Below are 19,763 nucleotides of genomic sequence, written 5' to 3' on the forward strand. Positions count from 1 at the left end.
GCATTCATCTTGCCTTTAACAGAAAAGCATCTGAAGACACTTGTCTTCCAGTCTACGTGAAGTGCTCTGGAATTGATGGCTTACTTTCTAAGTGTTCAAGGTTTGCAAAGAAACCTGAAACCAATTCAGGCACTGAAAGTTCCTTAAACAGTAATGAGCAGAACCATCTGAATAGTTTTTGGCAGTGCTCATTGAGGGAAACATTTTGGCCAGAATACCAAGACAACTCCTTACTCTTCAACAAAAGAAAATACTGCCTTTTACAACTGGATCATGCCTCAACGTCTAGAAGGGGGATGGGAACCTCTAAGAGAATTCAGGAAAGATCAAAACAAACTGGGAAGGGAAGTTTGAAAAGCAGTGAATGAAGTTAATAGACAGCAAAAACAAAGTCTAACAGTGAAGGAGGTTATAGCACAGGAAAATGTTAAAAATTAAAGGCACTGTAACTGAATACTCATAGCATTCCCAACAAGGTAAATGAATCAATGACACAAATAGAAATGAATTGATGTGCTCTAATTCCATTACCAAAACACGGTTTCAGGATAACCAAAGCTGAGAACCAAACATTCCAGGATATTCAACATTTTAGAAGGACAGGAGACAAGGAAGCAGAGAATGAGGCAGATCAGTGCACTGGTGAGAAATGACTTTGGCTTGACAGATCATGATGTAGAATTGGAAGCAATACAAGTTGGGTTTAGAAATAGAAGAGGCAGCAAACATTGGTGGCAGTCATTTAAAGGCAACCAAATAGCAGTTGTAGTACTGGATATGGCATGAAGCAGAAAGTCAAAGGTACTTGTAACAGGGGTATTAGAGTAATCGTGCGAGACTTTAACCTACATTGAGACAGGGTAAATTAAATTTGCTATAATGAGGAAGATGAATTGATGAAGTGCATACTAGACACTTTTGCTAGATCAGTATGCTGATGGACTAACTGGGGGAAAAAGGCAGTTTGGATCCCATATTGTGCAAAGAGAAAGGGTTGATTGATGATATCGTTGTTAAGGGGCCTGAGGGGGAAGAGTGACCATAATATGATAGAGTTTTATATTATGTTTGTAAGTCACAGAGTCACAGTTGTCCAGTGCAGATACAGACCCTTCGGCCCATCATGTCCATGATGGCCTTTTTGTCCATCTACACTAGTCCCATTTCACCATATTAGGTCCACATCATTTTATGCTTTGTCTGTTCAAGTGACTGTCTAAACACCTCTTGAATGTAGTGATTGCGTCCAACACCACACCTCCTCTGTGGTTCAATACAAAACTAGGGTCATAAATCTAAACAAAGGAAACTATAGAAATATGAGAGGAATTCTGGCCAAGGCTGATTGGGACGATGAGGTATGATAGTACGCAAGCAACGGTTGGCATTTAAAGAAATAATGCATACATTGCACAAAAAATATATCCCTTTAAGGCACAAAACCCCAAAAGAAAGAGATTGAAAAGAGAAAGGGCAATATTGTTAGGGATAGTTAGACATGGGACATCATTCAGGAGTTACAGGATAGGGGTAACAGCCAGTTAATACAAACAGGAGCCAAAAATAAAACACAGCAGGTCAAGCGGTGTCTGTGGAGGCAGAGCAATGGTCAGCGTTTCAGGTTGAGACCCTGCATCAGGACTGACAGTGTAGAGGGAAAGTAGCCAGTACACAGAGATAGGGGCTGGTAGGTGTTCGTAGAAGTGGACTGTAGGCTACCCAAGTGGAATAAGAGATGTTGTTCTTCTAGTTTGCATTTGGATGATCCTGTGGCAGCGGGTAGAAATGGCAAAGCGAGGTGAGGCGAAGACCAAGGGAACTCTACCCACTTAACTGTGGGGAGGTGGGGTGAGAACAGAAGTCCAGGAAATAGAGGAGATGTGGATGAGAGCTCCTTCAACCACGGTAGGGTGGAAGCCACTCTGCAACTTCCCAGCAATAATCAAGCAAGCAGCATTGTCTACAAAGGTCAGCAGGCCAATTAAGAGAAATTTTACTTTAGAAACTGACAAAGCAATCTCTTCTATTGACTTTTGAATAATGATACTTTATTAACTAATGTGACATTCATCGATACTTTAAGAACATTGAAACTGGCCATTGGGTGTGGGACATTCTGATTCTGCACTATGTAACTACACAGAGGAAGACAATAAATGAATGTTTATGTTCATTGGCAATTGAAACTCTCATTGAAACTCTCAAAATGAGATCAGTAAATGTATTACATGGCCATCTCCTGTTTATGTAAATCTACAAAGTTACCCATCTACACTTAAAATGTTAAAGTAAGTAATAATAATCATTGAAACCGTATTTAATTGCTTGTTATCTTTGTGCTTAATAAGTACAAAACCTCACTGTAATGCAAAGTGTGTTAGAGACACATACCCTCCAGAATCCCAGCTTGTCCTGCTGGATAAAGACCTTTTCCATCTACAGCTCCAGTATCTGTGAGGCTCAGTCACAGCTACACCAAGTATTAAATCAAAGGAAGTTTATAAAGTTGCCAGAAATAGCAATAGGCTGTGGAGTGAGTGCATTTTAGAACTCAGCAAAGGGAGTGCCAAGACATTGATAAAGAAAGGCAAGACAGAATGTGAGAGTAGACTGGCAAGAAACATAAAAAAAAACACACTATAAAAGCTTTTTACAAGTATATAAAAAAGATTGGTGAGGGTAAATGAAGGTTATTTACAGAGAATTTACATTTTGGAATAAGGGAATGGCTGAGGAACTAAATAGTTATTTTGGGACTGTGTTCTCAGACGATGACATACTTAGCTGTCTGGTTATATTAGGGAACTAAGGGTCTAGCGAAAATGGGTTGAAGGAAATAACTATTCATCACAAAACAGTGCTAGACACATTGGTAAGCTTGAAAGCTATAAATGTCAAAGACCTGATGACCTTATTTCCAGGGTTTTGTAGGAGGTGGTTTTAGATTCAATGGCTGCTCTTGTTGTCATCTTCCAGGGATCTTTAGAGTCTGGAATTATTCCTGTGGATCGGATGGTATTAAGTGTGACCCCAGCATTTAAGAGAGGGAGAGAGAAAACAGGGAACTATAGACCTGTTAGCCTAATGTCATTGGGAGGGAAAATTTTAAAATCTATAATGAAAGAGGTAATAACATATCACCTTGAAAAGAATAATAGGAATGCGCAAAGTCAACATGAATTTATGAAATAAATCATGTTTGAGTAATCTATTGGAATTCTTTGAGAACCGGTCTAAGAGAACAGATGAGAGATAACCAGTGGATGCAGTGTATTTGTATCATTTAGGTTTTCAATTAATTCCCACAGAAGGTTAGTCAACAAGATTAGAGCACATGGAGTCAAAATTTACTCCAAATTAAAAGAGCGATTAATTCAAGGAATTCATAGAAGATGCTTTTGTAGACGTGATATACTAAGAATTGGTTAATGAACAGAAAGCTACAAGTGGATATAACCAGATTCTTCCAAGGCTACCAAGCCATGACTTGTAGGTACCACTCCCACTCTCACAAACATCCTTCTTTACCTCGTCACATTTCACAAATATAAATATGACGTCACCTTTTAAATCATGAAAGATCCTTATGTTGCAAAGTGCAAAGAATCCTGAATTTGGATAATTTCTCCCATTCAAAAGAAATTTTCAAACAAATACAGTTGCCAACATTGAAAAATGTTTAAAATTTCTCGACCTGTCGCCAGGGATGCCAAAGTGTCAAACTCACTACATTGCAACATTGTTGTCTGGTTAGCAAATCCCCTCACACAGACAAATTTCAGAAGATTCTGTGCAGTTAACTAACCCAAAGGTCATCCATGCAATGATGATTATTGCGAATTACTTTTTCTTTCATCGTGCTCAATGAAGAAGTAATAACTACTACCAGAAGCTAAATCTGCTCTGCTCTTTGCCAGTGTCGCTGCAGGTTTGCCCTTTAAGTATGCATCTGGTTCCTCTTTCAGGTTTATTCCTCAGTCTGCTTTTGCTTCCCCTCCAAGTAGTGCCCTCCATGACCTGCCACTGCACAACTCCATCCTGAGCAAACACTAATTTCCATCATTTCTGATACTCTCAGGATTGAGGATGCCTTACTTCCACTGTGGGTTTTGTGGATTCTGAAGTGGCTGATGAAGCCAATGTGGGAACTGCGGACACTTCCACAGATGAGAAAGGTGGAGGCGAAGGGGTGGGGTGTTTGAGGCGGAGCGCTCCCACAGATGCTTATGTAGGATCTCTGCGAGCTCTCAATGCCATCCTGAATGCTCCTTCTCCACTTTGATCAAGGGCCAGAGATAGTGTTGGTGGTATCTCTCCGGTGTTCTGAGATGCCTGCTGTAGGTAGTCCAGGTCTCAACACCAAACAGGAGAGCAGGGATCACTGCTATCTGGTAGACCATGAGTTTTGTGCCTGTACTGAGGCCTTGACTTCCAAATACTCTTTTCCTCAATTAACCAAAGGGTCTGCTAGTGCTTTAAAGCAGTGGAGAATTTCACCATCAATGATTGCCTTCAAGTGGTGGCTCCTGAGATCATGGGATGTGGTCCACTTTTTCCAAGGTCTCACCATTAACCTTTATTGTCCAATGGCAGTGTGGTACTGTAGGACAGACTGGTCAAGCACTTTGGTCTTGCCTGCGAGGCCTATCTTCACGTATGCTTCAGTGCAAGTATTGATGATGGCTTGAAGCTTGGCCTCCAAGCATGAACAAGTACATCCTGCAGCACGACCAATGAGGTTTGAATAACTTTGGTACTGGAGCGTAGTTGGATAGCTTCATGTTAGTTCTGATGATTAACTCCACTCCCACAGGATGTTTGTTGCAGTTGAGATACAATAATATGGCAAAGGAAGATTGAGAAAAGTGTTGGGGCAACAACACAGCCCTGCGTGACACCAGTCTTCAGTGAGGTTGGTTCTCACTTGTTAATATCACAGCTTGCATTCTATCAGGGAACAAGCACAAGATAGAGATGAATTACTGTAGGCAGCTGAATTGGAGAAGGGTGTTTCACCATCCCTCCTGATGGATGGTGAGAGATCTGAGAAAGGTCACGTATAGTGGCTGGTGCTGCAATTTTCTTGAACTTGTCACACAATAATGATCCTGTGCCTCTAGATAGATGGAGTTCATACTAAACATTGCCACACTGGACGCCACTCTAGATCATGATATTTCAGGCTTGTCTCGACCGTAGATGTGCTAAGTAACTGTGGTCTGGCTGAGGTCAACTCGAAATCCACACCAAGGTAAAAATGAGCAGGCTTCCAATGTGGTTGACCAAAGCGTCCATCCTACCAACACGTCCAGAGACATCGCCACTCTGACTATCATGTTATTCCACTTACCTCCGGTGCTGGTGATATGTGGCTGAGTGGGCAGTGGAGCACCTGGTACAGAAACCAGTCAGATGGAGCGGGTTTATTGTGCAGAGAAACAGTCTCAGAAAATGTCTCTCCTGTGCTGTACACCTTGTGAAATGGAACAATGCACTGGCTCAATTATAATCAGGTGATGCTCATGAAAACAAACACAGTCATTTCCTATCCCTGAGATGCCTGTCTGGGTTTTATTTTCATTGGTTTAAATAGCTTTTAAATAGTTATTCTTCATCTATGCTGCTAACCATTTATCTCTTGACCATTTTGATTATGTCATCTCTCCAAATTAATAGGAATATGCTGGGATTGAGGAATTTTTCCTCAATTTAACTCTCTGAACACCAGTGCCATTCTGGTTATTCTGCTCTGCACCTATTCCTGGGTCAGTTTAACATACTCTGGGTATGCTGAATGCAGTACTCCCAATGGAGTCTGACCAGCCCCTTAACATATATGCTAACACTGACTGCAGAAGGCACCTGTTCACTGGATTTTGGCAAAATGTGCTCCAACACTTAGCTTAGATCAGCATAGACCAGTTGGGCCAAAGGGCCTGTTTCCTTGCTGTATGACTCGATCCAAAAATCTTTGTTCTTGCATCATCCCTGGTCCCTCGCTATTAAGAATATAGGTCTATTTCCTATCTGATTGGAAAATTAGGTCATAGTCAAACAAATGTATTATTCCATAATATGTGATACAAATGTTGTTTGGGAGGAAGCCAAGAAATAAACCACAATTACATAGGGGAAAAATAGCCTCGTACATATATCTAGGATAAAACAATTTTAGTTTCATTCCAAATAATGTTTGATTGAACTGCTCAGTCACTCCCTGGAGTTTTAGTTAGTGAATATTAACAGTCAAGGACAGTCCTTTCATGACAGGTTCCAAAGCAAGACCGTACAGAGTCAGAATACTCCCAAGACTTACAACGACCTGAATTTCACAACATTTCACTGCATCTTACAGCCAATAAAGTACTTTTAAAGTATTCCTAGTGTAACCTCAGAAAACAGCATGAATATGTGCAAATTAATCTCCTACATACAATAAAGAAAATGATTTAACTATGTTAGGTGTTGGCAAGGGACAAATATTGTCCAGAACACCATCAAAAACTCTTCAATTCTTCAAGTACAAGGATTTTGCATTGAGGGAGATCAGTTCTCATGTCTCTAGAACCCACAAACTTCTGAGGGTATTCTAAATGAACAGTAGATAAAGAGTTAAGGATGACTTAACTCAGATTTGGAATTGCAAACGTTCAAGACGTCCTTAGAGCAACCAAAATGTTGAAGCACGAGAAGATACACAAGTTGGTATGGTTTTTCCAATACTGCACACCAGTGAGGTTGTTTCACACCTATCAGTCTGTTAATGAAGACAAGTTTCGAGGCTGGTTATATTATAATACAAATACTGTCGTTTGAGGTGACTGAGGTTAAGGCTACAAGGTGATGTCATTTGTCATTCTGTTAAAACATCTGAGCCTTCGGTGAAGAGTTCCACTCAACAACAGCATCTCAGTCACTGACGTCTTACTGTCAATGACTGTCCAAATCATTTTGTGTAAAACCACAACTATGCTCTCCGAGCCAGAGACCAAGTAGGCGGACGGTTGCCTACAAGGTGCCTTCTGAAATAATATCGTGCAAGGAATTTTCCAAAAGTCCACAGACAAACCAGTAGAAAGTTGCTCAGTGTCAGTACCTCAGCTCACACGACAACCCCCAACTTCACTCACCCAGCTCTCCAGGACTGACAGGAACTAAGATGTCGAACCATGCAAGAAAGGGGAATCGGTACTGGAAGGCCGAGCTCAGTGGAGCACCGATCCAAGCTAGAGCAACAAGTTGCAAGCAGAAACATTGGATAAATGCCAACAGTTCCAGTTCTATCATAGCTTTTGAAATCTTCCCTAACTATTTACATAGCCTTATTCACAGCAATGGAAGGTAACCTTCACTGATCACAGGCTGTAACAGAGGTACTGCTCATCTTGCAAGGGAGTTGAGCAAATCTTGTTTTTGGATAATCTAGAAACATTGTCCAGGTGCAACTAACCTTTGCCCAATTTCTAGAATCTCTGTGCCCGATAGCCTAAAACGTGATAGATACTGGCACAAATAGAATGCCTTTAACAAACTTGGTACGTCAAAAGCTTCAAAGACAATGAAGTACTTACAAAGCACAAACACTGTTGAAATGCTTGAAATCCAGCAGCCAAGGACACGGTGCCGTTATAGTCTGGAAGTGGGGAGCGGGTGGGGGGTGGTCAATCACTGTACCCATCACATCCGCACTGGCTTCCCACAGAACCCTCTTTTCAGTTGCCTTTCACTAAGTCCTTCAAATTACTTTCCCCTCAAGTGCCTTTAAAGTTATTTTGCAAAGGCCATGATTAGCTGTTTCCACCAGCCTCACCGCTACCAAACTGCAAGTCAGCAGCCCCTTTCCGCACATATTTCCTATAAATCTTTTGCCAACAGTATAAGTCTGAGTCTGCTGGGTGCTTGATGATCTATCAGGGGGAATTCTTCCCTCTATTTACCCAGTTTAAACCCTTCATAATCTTGTCTATTTGTATCAAATCTCCTCTCAGACTTCTTTGTTGCAAGGAGAACCCCAACTTCTCCACACTAACCTTACAGCCTGAATCCTTCATCCCTGGAATCCTTTCTATACCCCTTCTAGGTCTTTCACTTCCTTCCAAAAGCAAGGTGACAGAGTTGGTCACTATACACCAATCACAACCTCCCTATTCATTTATAAAGGTTCACCATGCCCTCCCCGCTTTTGTACTCTGAAGCCCAAGTGTTCACGTGCTTTATTAAGTAGTCTCACAACATGGGATAGGTTGAGTGAGCTAGGGCTTTTCTCTTTAGAGAGAGGGAGGATGAAAGGTGACTTGATAGAGGTGTACAAGATGATAAGAGGCTTGGATCGAGTGGACAGTCAGAGACTTTTTCCCAGGGCGACAATGGCTAACATGAGGGGACATAATTTTAAGGTGATTGGAAGGAAGGTATAAGGGGGGGATGTCAGAGATCACAAGACAAGGGAGCAGAAGCAGGCCATTCGGCCCATCGAGTCTGCTCCAAGGAAAGGGAAATAGAAATGATAAATGGGGAATGGGGGAAGAAGAAGAAACTGTTGGGTGCGTGGAACGCACTGCCTGCAGAGGTTGCGGGAGCAGATACATGAGGGACATTTAAGAGACTCTGAAATGGACATATGAATGATAGAAAAATGGGGGGCTATGTGGGAGGGAAGGGTTAGATAGATCTTAGAGCAGGATAAAATATTGGCACAACGTTGTGGGCCGAAGGTCCTGTACTGTGCTGTAGTGTTCTGTGTCCTTGACCCAGGTCTCTCTGTTCTTGCACATCTTTCTAAACTGTGCCACTCAGTTTATATTGTATCTCTTTTTCCTCTTTCTGACAAAATGCAGTTCTCAGTATTAAATTGTATCTGCCCAACAAGTTTATAACCACTATGTCCAAACTTCAAAATTTTAAATTATCCGCAAATTTTGAAACTTCACTCTGCACATCCAAGTCTTTCCATATGTAAGAAAAAGTCACAGTCTTGAGACTGATGCCTGAAGAACACCACTGCCCACTGTCCTTCAGTCTTGAAAACAACAGTTTTAGCACAATTCACCAGCACCTTTTATACCCGAGAGGAATGGAAGATTATGGCAAGTCCTTCTGTAATTTCCACCCGCACTTTCCTTCCACTTAATCGATCGATTTAAGAACATTTGTAAAAACAGAACCTGTTCATCACCCGGGGATGGCCTGTATCTCAATTCTTAAGGAAGAGGATGCTGCCAAAATTTCAGTAGAAGATAAAGACTGATAAAAAGCACTTATTACATACACAAAAAGTGGCCTATTTACTCTTGTCCTATGCATTTTTGGTCAATAACCAGCTCCTTCTTAGACAATCCCTCCAGATCAAGCCTGTTTTGCTACCAATACAGTTCTGTGGCGTCCAAAGTGGCTGATAAGGATAATGCAGGATCTGCAGACTATGGCACAGGTGATGACTGATGGGGTCAGTGAGTGGTACACTCCTTCCGCCATTCACTTTGGGCTTCTATGTGACCCAGCTCATAGTCTTGGAGGTTCTTTCTCCATTTTGAGCAGTCATGGGCCAGTGATTCCCACGCATTGCTGGGAATTGTTGAGAACATCCTTGAATCTTTTCTTCTCTCTAGTAGGTCATCTCTTGCCATTGAGAAGTTTCAGGAACCTGACATTGCTCTTTGTATTTGATCAGTTTCACCTCTGCTCTCAGTTCTCAGTGGAGTGGACTCTCAGCTGTCAAGGATTTCATGGCCTGAAGAACCTGCACATGTCATGGTACTCAGTGAGCTGCTGGTCCTCCTATATTTTTAACCCACTATCTGTTCTTTAGGTCAAAGGTTTTCTATTGCACTTCTGCCTTCAGGTGCCTGAAGAGTCATTTTTTTTTCCATTGAGGCATGGTGGAACTTCCAATCCAACAACACCTTGTAATTGCAATTAATCAGCTCCTGTATCTTCCTGCTCATTCCCACCAAACCCATCCTGCTAGAGAAGCCAAGAGTCTCTTCACAGGTGCTAATTATGCTGGACTTCAGAGCAATCCTGTTGGCTGGGGGCAGTCAGGTTGCCTGTCAATGAGTAAAACAGTCTTTTGCATGGTCCTCAAGACCTTCAGCATTGATTTTCCTGCTGCAAACTTTATTGCCCCAAAGCTGATGGATATCAGAGAGGATTAGATAGTTGCCAGTCCAATAGTCATCCATACCTGTCATAACGCAGGGGAAGAGACATCATTGTGGTCTCTCATTTAGACAAAGACATCATCCGACAGTAACAGTGCCTGAATGTCATGGAGTCTTGAGCTTGCCTCTCTGGCAAAACAGGAGTTAGCTTCCCACCCACCAACACACCCCCGGCCCCTTGCCAATTAGACCTTAGCAGAGGAATGTACCTTTTCCATCACTGGCGGTGAGGGAGAATTAATTGGTCTCCCTCTGGGATGCAGAAGGGAGTTTTTCCAAGATTAGCACAGATGTCCTCCTCAGCCATGCCCATAACCTCCAGGATTACTGCTGGTCCCACAACACAGTGACCCATGAGGTGTTCAATTATCCCAGAGGAAGCATTGCTGAGACAACAGCCTAACTCATTCTTAATGGCAACGCTCCCTCCACGAAGATGGTATTCCTCTTCCAGTTTTCCCTTCCAATGGAAGGTTCCCCCATCACCTTGTCCATTGAACTGGTCACTTCTGCCCACTGTGTCTTACTCAGGTCACTGAGTCACACAGCATGGAAACAGGCCCTTCAGCCCAACTCATCCGTGCCAACCATGGTGCCCACCAAGATAGTCCCATTTGCCTGCATTTAGCTGTATCCCTCTAAACCTTTCTTGTCCATGTATTTATCCAAATGTCTTTTAAGTGTTCTTATTGTACCAGCCTCAACCACTTCCTCTGGCAGCTCATTTCATATACACACCACCCTCTGCGTGAAGTTGCCTCTCAGGTCCGATTTAAATCTTTCACCTTTCACAAACCTATGCCCTCTAGTTTTTAATTCCCCTTCCCTGGGAAGAAAACTGAGTGCATTCACCCTATCTACACCCCTTATGATTTTTATACACCTCTATAAGGTCACCCTTCAGTCTCCTACACTCCAAGGAATGAAGTCCGAGCCTGCCCAACCTCTCCCTATAACTCAGGCCCTCGAGTCCTGACAGCACCCTCGTAAATCTGCTCTGCACTTTTACCACTTTAATGATGCCTTTCCTGTAACAAGGCGAACAAAACCATTCACAATATTCCAAGTGCAGTCTCACCAACATCTTGTACAATGGTAACATAATGTCCCACAATTAATACAGAAAGCCTTTGAGCTTGCCTCTTTGATATTTGTAACCACCTTACCCTCTTCTGTACTATTTGCCATCTATTTCTCTGCCTTCTGATTTTGCATTCTACCAGTCTTTTATTTCTATCCTTGTTTCTCACTCATAGTTACCCTGCTTACGGTCCCACCCCCTGCCATTCTAGTTTAAACCCTTTCCAGCACATGATCACTGTTCCCCAACCCTTTCTCACCGCACAACACTGGAATTAAAAGAGCTTGTTCCCTTTTATGGTTTCTCAACACGCTGACCTAGAAAGCCATCTCTTATGCACTCTATAACCGTAAGGCACCACACCCTTGCTGCTAATTCACGTTTTCCAGTCCTCGTCAGGAACTCAGGGCCTCAACCCAAAATATCATCCATCCTTTTGCCTCCACAAACGCCGCTTGACCTGCCGAGTTCCTCCAGCAGGCTGTCTGTTGCTCCAGATTCTGTGCAGGTTAAAGCTCTCCAGGTTATTGTACTGGCCTGACTACATACACCTCTCATTTCCCTACATTACAATGCCCCACATTACCACTACCCTCAGGAAACTTTAGACATGTTTGATGCACCTTGCTGGCTTTTTAACTCCACCCAAATTGATTCTACTTTTGATCTTCAAACCAAGATGCTCTCTTGGCTGTTACTCCTCCCTTTCCTGTCAGGCCTACCCACCTCCTTATCAATGTTGCCCACCTTCTCAGAGAGAAGTACCCTAATGCAGGATGACGTTATCAATCTCAGTCTGCAATAACTGAATGAAATTCAAGCCATCGTTATATTGATGCAGGAGGGTCCTGACTTTCCAGATCCATTTGGAGGAATGGGAAGTTACCTGGAAGTGCCTGGTGAAATGGTCCATAGCATCTTCACTCAGGAAAAAAAACTTCAATTTCTAGCACTGAAAAACTATGCCATTGAATTTTGAGATATCTAGGAGTATTACAGCAGTCCCAATTGTGCCTGAAGTCAGCAACCTTACCATGTTTTACATGTTTGCATTCATGCATTCTTAACATGTTTTGTCTTTCTTGTAGCCTGTCAATCTGTTCCACCTAATGCTGTACAATTTTCTGTTCAAGTGCCAACTCCTCTGTTCAATTAATCCTCTCCACTACAAAGGCTGGTACCCACCCCATCAATTCAACTTCAATGCTCTCCAACTACGTTAGTGTGCCTCTCTACAGGGGCACTGACCTCAGTCCTGTTAAAGTGCAACCTACCTATCCTCCTGCCCCAGAACTAGTCCCACCTAAAGCTCTCACTCCTACACCATGCATCATGACACATTAGCCTGCCACAGCTTAGTACTTTCATTCTTGCATGTGGAACTGGGAGTAATTCAGACATTACTACCTTCGAGGTCCTACTTCTTAAACTTTGTGTCGACCAGCTCAGCCTTTGGCCTTCTGAAGAAAAGTGTTTGAAGATTAAGACCTCAAGCTCGACACAAAGCTGATAGTCTACTGGGCAGTAATGGTCCCTGCCTTCCTAAATGCTACTGAGACATGTACTACAAACAGCAGGCACCTCAAAGCACTTGAAAGATACCACCAAAGTCGCTTCAGAAAGCTCCAATTCAGGATAAGTGAACCAACAACTCATCGGGCGTCTATGTGAAGTTTGCACCTTCTCCATATGACTGCAGAGTGCTCCAGTTCCCAAAGATGTGCAGGTTGGTAGGTTAATTGACCACCGTAAATTGCCCTGGTGTGCAAGCGTAGAATCCAGGGGGAGTTGATGAGAATGTGGGGAGAATAAAAATGGGATTAACGCTGGATTACTCTGAGTGGGTGGTTGATGGTTGGCATGAATTTGGTGGGCCAAAGGGCCTGTTTCAGTGCTGTATCTCCCTATGACTCTATAACATTAACTTTCTACCCCAGGCCAATATCGGGGCCCTAGTTATACCCTGCCAGTTCTATTGGGCAGAACAGATCATTCAGATGCCCAACACCAGACTTCCAAACAAAGACACTCTGAGCAAATCCATCTCCCATAACCCATCAAATTGGAAAATAACCTTGCAAGTCTTGTCAGGAGCGCACAATCCCAGCACAAAAGGCAGAAGGAGCACATCACCTCCCAAACCACCAACCCATCCCACCAAGCACCTCCTGCCCCAACAGTGACAGAGGCTGTGGGTCCCACTCTCTGGCCTTCATCAGCCACCTTGGGACCCACAGAACTGGAGTGGAAGCAAGTCATCCTCAATCCCAAGGTACTGCCAGAGGAAGGTGTGCTCCCGAAGGTCAGACACTAGGGCAGCAACCCTGCCCTTCCTCTGTCATTGGCATTGAAACGTACCATGACTTTGCCTTTTCCAGCAGAATGCTTTGCACCCTCTGACTGCCTTCACCTTGGTATCAGGGAGACAACAGACCATGTCAGGCTCTCACAGACAGTTACAGAAATACCCATCTGTCCTGCTGACTATCAAATCCCCAACTCTTCATGGTAGTCTCCTGTGTAGTCTTTGTCCCCTGCTGCCGCAGTCAGGAATGCACTCCCATGAACTGCAATGCCAGTTAGGGTGCACTAGAAAACATCCCAGCTGTAGTACCGAAGATCTGCACTCCAGAACTAGACCTATTCCAGCCAAGATGTTCCAGTACAGTTACAACACTGGCATCTACCCGACAATGCGGAAAATTGCCCAGGTATGTCCAATTCACATAAAGCAGGACAAATCCAATCCAGTTAATTACCACCCAAACAGTTTACTCTCAGTTATTAACAATGCTATCAATAATTTACTCATCAATGACCCATCTGGTTTTTTCATATCCAGACCTCACCTTGTTCCAAACATGGACCAAAGAGCTGAATACAGAACTCAGGTGAGATGATTGTCCTTCGCATTAAAGGCAGTAATTGACAAGATGCTCTTGTAAAACTGAAGTCAATGTACATCAAAAGATTGGAGTCATACCTCACAGAAGTTTGTTGGTTGTTGGAAGTTAATCATCCCAGCCCCAAGACATCACCACAAGAGTTCCTCAGGTGTGTCCTAGGCCCAGCCATCTTCAGCTACTTCACCAACGATCTTCCATTGGGTCAGAAGTGGGTATGTTCACTAATGTTTGCACAAATGTTCAATTCCATTTGTAAATGATTGGTAAACAAAGCAAGACACAGACAATGTTCAGGCAAAGGCCCAAGTACCAAGTAACATTTGCACCACAAAAGTGCTGGGCAAAGACCATCTCTAAATAGAGAGAGTCCAACCACCTATTCTTGACATTCAAAGGGATAACCATCACCAAGATCCCTGCCATTAACGTCCTAGGGTCACCAAGTTAATGCGAAGGAACTCAACCAGACCAAAATATAAATACCGTGTCCATAAGAAAAGATCAGAGGCTGAGTATCCTGCAGTGAGCGACTCACCTCCTGACACCTCAAGAGTTTTCCACCAGCCACAAGGCACAAGTCAGGAGCGTGATGAACTACTCTCCACTTGCCTGGATGAATGTAGCTCCAACAACTCTCAAGAAGCTTGACAGCATCCAGGACTAAGAAGCCCACTCAATGTGCACCCTATCTACCACCAACATTCATTCCCTCCACCAATGAAACACTGTAACTGCAATGTGTACCATCTATAAAATACAATTGCATTACTCACCCAGACTACACTGAACGTGCCTTCTAAACCTGTAATGTCTGCCATCAAGGAGGACAAGATCAGCGGGCACAAGGAAACACCAGCACCTGCAGGCTCCCCTCCAAGTCAACACCATCCCGACTTGGAAATATGTTGCCAGTCCTTCAATAGCACTGTGGGAGCACCTTCAATGGCAGCTCAAAACAGCTCACCACCACCTTGGCTATTAAGGATGGAAAATAAATACTGGCCTTGCCAATGATAGCAAGATCATATCAAGCAGCTACCGCTGCCAGTTTACAAAGTACAAAGCTCCAGATTTCAAAAGAAAATTGAAGCATTATAAACGGGAGTTTGGTGCTGGGGCATGTTCCAGTTCACTGGCAGCAAACACTCCCGAAAGAAGCTGCCAAACCTCTCTACCCAAGACTCTATGCATCCAGTAATAACTCGCACAAATACATAACTCCTCTTGGCAAGCAGCACTGCATACCATACCTTTTGCACCTGCTCTTAATCAGGTACCTTTAATCTTCATTTCACACCATGAAAGGGTAATAATTTTGATCAGAATTACTTACTTCAAATCAGTACAACTCGTCTTTGTCGAATACCTCAAAATTAATGAACACGCTATGCTGACCCAAATCACAGGGTCATCTCATTTGATGCAAGAGATCATTACTCACTTGTCTCATGCAGATTAAGCGCCCAAGTATGCTACAGCTTGCCCTGCCTGCAACCAACCACCCGTGCCTGTCTCTTTCATCGCTCCCTGTGTTTACAAGGAGGAAAAGCCACACCGTGTCCCCAGAGTGACCTGGATCTCTCCACACAGCAAGCCAAGCCACTTATTGATAACAGAAAATTAGTGAATTGTTTACCATTAACTCATTGCCGATGCTTGGGCTCATAAGAATTTTAACCACTTTGTGTTCATTTCCTTTTTTAAAAAAATCTTGTGCGAAATCTTTTGCATTAAACTCCCAACTAAGAGTAACCACTTTCCAAATCTCAAGGCAAATGTGATTAAAAATCAACAGAAATAATAGAGAATTAAGCACAATAAAAAAAAGGGTTTGCAATGGTGTAGCTCCGTATAATGCAATTCAGAGAAAACAAAAGGTATTTCAGTCATGTGGTGAAGTGCAGTTAATGTTAACAGACAACTGCAGATCAGTTATTTTACACACAGCACAAACCCATAAATAACAAGTCTATCTGGAGCGGACAGAGTGAGCCCTAACTGTCACACCACCTTCAAACAAGTCCAACAATGTTGTACTCTCTTCGTACCATACCGAGGTTTCTATCATCCCAATCTGAAACCCACAATCTCAGATGCTGTGAAGCAACAACGTGACTAACTGAATCATGTGGTGATTTGTAGAACAATAAATCAAACATTAAAGCAGAGTACGTACACTAGTAATGACTGATGAACAGCAACACAGAGGACTGTACTTCCAGTCTTAACTTTGCTCCTCAGAACCTCTTTCTGGGATTGGACTTTCAAACAAAAACGTTTATCATCCTCTCACTGTCACTTCTGAACATTAGAATCAGAAATATCCCAATCCAACACAAGCCAGAGATCATCGCTGTAATTTGCTGTATTTGTTTTCGTATTTATTCCCAGGGAAGATTAATTGCCAACCTCCAGTTGTCACCGTGTTGACATACCTCCTTGAGTAGTTAAAAAGCAAAAGAGTCAAACACACTGGTGCAGAATGAAGTTATGTACAGGCCAGAGCTGGAGAGGAGAGCAGGTTTCTTTCATTGGAAGACTTTACTGAACACGTTACAACTCAGGTATCAGAATAATCCAACAATCCATTTTACTTTCAGATGGTTCTTAAAACTGGAATACTAATTCTCAGATGGACAACTCCGTCTCTGGATGACTCATCTGGTAACTACACTATCTCATCTATGTCACGTTGTTTTACAGTAATTAATGCTCAAATGTTTTCAGAAGTGGTCTAGCAAGACCGTTGTACCATCACTGCAACATCTAACAAGGAATAGAACTGAACTACCAAACTAGCAAATCTGAACACAGCAAGGTGACTGCCAGTCCATCTTGCAAAGTCCTTCTCACATCTCAACACTGGGTCTAAGCTGGGAGAACCAACATTGTCTGCAAGATGATTCTGTGAGTACGACTATGTGCCAGGCTCCTCCCTCACACCCTCTGACTCCGTGGGTAGCTCTTGTCCCATCTGCACGCAACACACGGGTAAACTGGCAGGAGGGAGTAACACTTGGAGTGCTCATCATTGACTCCAGACACCATGAGGTCTCATGACATCAGGTGAAACATGGACAAGGAAAACACCTCCTGATAACCATTACCGACTCCCTCAGCTGATGAATTCACATCGAACAATACTTGGAAGAAGTACTGAAAGTAGCAAGGGCACAGCATGTAGTCTGAGTGGGATGCTTCAGTGGCCATCATCATGAGTAGTTTGGCAGCACCTCCATAGACCAAGGACCAAGTTCTAAAAGGCACAGTAAGCAGACTGGGTCTATGGCAGGTAGTGGATGAACTAATATGAAGGATAATTAGACTTGACTTTGTCCTCACTGATCTACCTGTAGCAGATGAATCTGTCCATGGTGACATTGTCAAAAGATCTTGTGGAGATCCTGTCTTAACACCAAGGGGACCTTCATCTGTCATGTGAGACCACAACATGCTAACTGGCATAGACTCAGATCTGGAAGCTCAAACCTGGAGATCAATGAGATGCTGTGGACCAACAGCAGCCACAGAAATGCACACCACCACAATTTGTAACGTCATGGCTCAGCACATCCCTCTCTCCACCACTACTATCGTGCCAGAGGATCAACCCTAGTTTAATGAGGAGTGGAGGTGTACCACAGGTTTCAAAAAGGCACTCACCACCACCTTCTTGAGAACAATCAGGGACAGGGAATAGATGCTGGCCTTGCCACCTAGATCCTGAAAACCAAGCTAAAATATAACGCAACTTCTATTCCCCATCACCCGAACATGCATTGGTCACAGAGTTTTCATAACTTCTGTTCACAGCCCCTGGCACCACCAGCTCATGAACTAGGAACTCACTTGCAAAGTAGAAAGTTTTTCTCTTCTTTGCAAAACCTTGCAGCAAAAGCCAAGAATGACCTGGGCCCAAAGATTTCACTTCCTGTTCCCAATAACCGAAACAACCGATAGGAACAGATTTCATGCCTAAAAAAATGATTTTGAATTCAATATGCATCAATGCTTAAATGATAAAATACTAGGAATTCTGGAAACAAATAAAAACAAAACTGCTGATAAGCGCTCAGCAGATTGGCTGCATTAATGCAGAAACAGACAACAATTCAGGCTGACAATTCTTCGTCAGGACCTCATTAAAAGATGGGCAAGTTTTAAGATACAGTGAAAGACAGGCAAGAGGACAGAAGTGATAGGCTGAAAGGCAAGAGGTTAAAAACTGAAAGGAAAAGAGAAGTAATAATGAGGCAAATAAAGAAGCAAAGGGGTCCAAAGAGGAGAAAATGGTAATAGCAGAATAGTTATCTGAAACTATTAAACACTGTTGAATTCAAAAGAATGCAATGTATCTAATCAAGAGGTGAGATATAGCTCATCAGACTTACAATTTTCATTAGATTTAGGTTGAAGGCTGACTACAGAGAGGTCAAAGTGCAACTAAATGGAGGGTCTGCATATTGTCTTCTAGCATGAGGTAAAAGACCCGTCAGAAGACCTAGCACAGAAGGCCAGCATCATCAGAAGACAAAGGTAGGACATTCAGGGAGAATGAAAAGGAGACAAGATGGAGGGAAGTAGAGTCAAGGCAATTGTGGGATCCAGTGGTTTACTCCGAATATTAGTCACCAGCCAGAGAAGTTGGTGATTGAGGAAAAATTTGGTGATGAACTGTGCACAAATGATGGCAACCGACAGCGTTCATAAAACGTTCCAGTTTAGGGCAAGAACAGGAAGCTAATAAAGTCATTAATGTACTCAAAGAGAGGTGAGGGAGAAAACCAGAGTGGGGAAAAACATCCACATAAACCATGAAAGGTGTAACATGAGAAAAAGACACAGGAGTTGTCATTCGCCTCCTTGGGCCCACTCTGCCATTTAACGAGGTCACAGCTGATCTTCTATCCCAACACCACTTTCCGGCACTAACCCCATTTCTCTTGATTCTCTTAATATCCAAAAATCTGTCAATTTCTGTCCTGAATATACTCAGCCACAGAGCATCCACGGCATTCTTGGATAAAGAATTCCAAAGATTTGTGACTTCCTGAGTGAAGAATTTTTTTTTTATCTCAGGCCTCAATAGCTGACTCCTTACTTTGAGACTGTGACCCCTGGTTCCAGACAACACCTGCATCTGCCGCATTAAGCTCCTCAGAATTTTGTATGATTAAATAAGATCACTTCCCATTCCTTTAAATTCAAGGACTAAAAGCCCAGTCTGCTTAATCTTTGCTCATGGGACAAACTCCCCACCCCAGGAATCAATCCAGTGAAGCTTTGATGTACTCCCTTTAGTGCAAGTAGATGTTTCTTTTGGTAAGGAGACCAGATCTGTACACAATAGTCCAGGTGCAGTCTCAACAGGTCCCAATGTAATTGGAATAAGTCATCTTTACCCTTGTACTCAAATCACCTTGCAATAAAGGCCAGTTACCATTTGCCTTCCCAACTGCTTGCTATGTTAACTTTCAGTGATTTACATACAAAGGCTCTCATGTCCTGTTAAACACCAATACCTTCCATTCTCTCACCTTTTCAAACATGCACTGCTTTTCTATCTTGTCTGTTACAGACATTTCCATATTATATTCCATCTATGACTCTCTGACA

The 19,763-nt window shown here is 42.9% G+C and overlaps 1 protein-coding gene across 6 annotated transcripts in view; it reads right to left on the reverse strand.

Annotated features, from left to right (window-relative positions):
• The window catches only part of st3gal4 (ST3 beta-galactoside alpha-2,3-sialyltransferase 4), a 90,874-nt gene that overhangs the window by 58,104 nt on the left and 13,007 nt on the right, over nt 1–19,763 (reverse strand). Inside the window, exon 1 of one of the 6 annotated variants that reach the window (XM_052039899.1) lies at nt 14,921–15,080. The exons of 4 other annotated variants lie outside the window; for them this stretch is intronic. The gene's annotated coding sequence lies outside the window, so the exon portion shown is untranslated. Of the gene's footprint in view, nt 1–7,571; nt 7,590–14,920; nt 15,081–19,763 lie in introns of those variants that run through there. One more of the 6 variants, XM_052039901.1, reaches the window with a different exon arrangement.

Source organism: Pristis pectinata, chromosome 27 (genome assembly GCF_009764475.1).
Source record: "Pristis pectinata isolate sPriPec2 chromosome 27, sPriPec2.1.pri, whole genome shotgun sequence".
NCBI lineage: Eukaryota > Metazoa > Chordata > Chondrichthyes > Rhinopristiformes > Pristidae > Pristis > Pristis pectinata.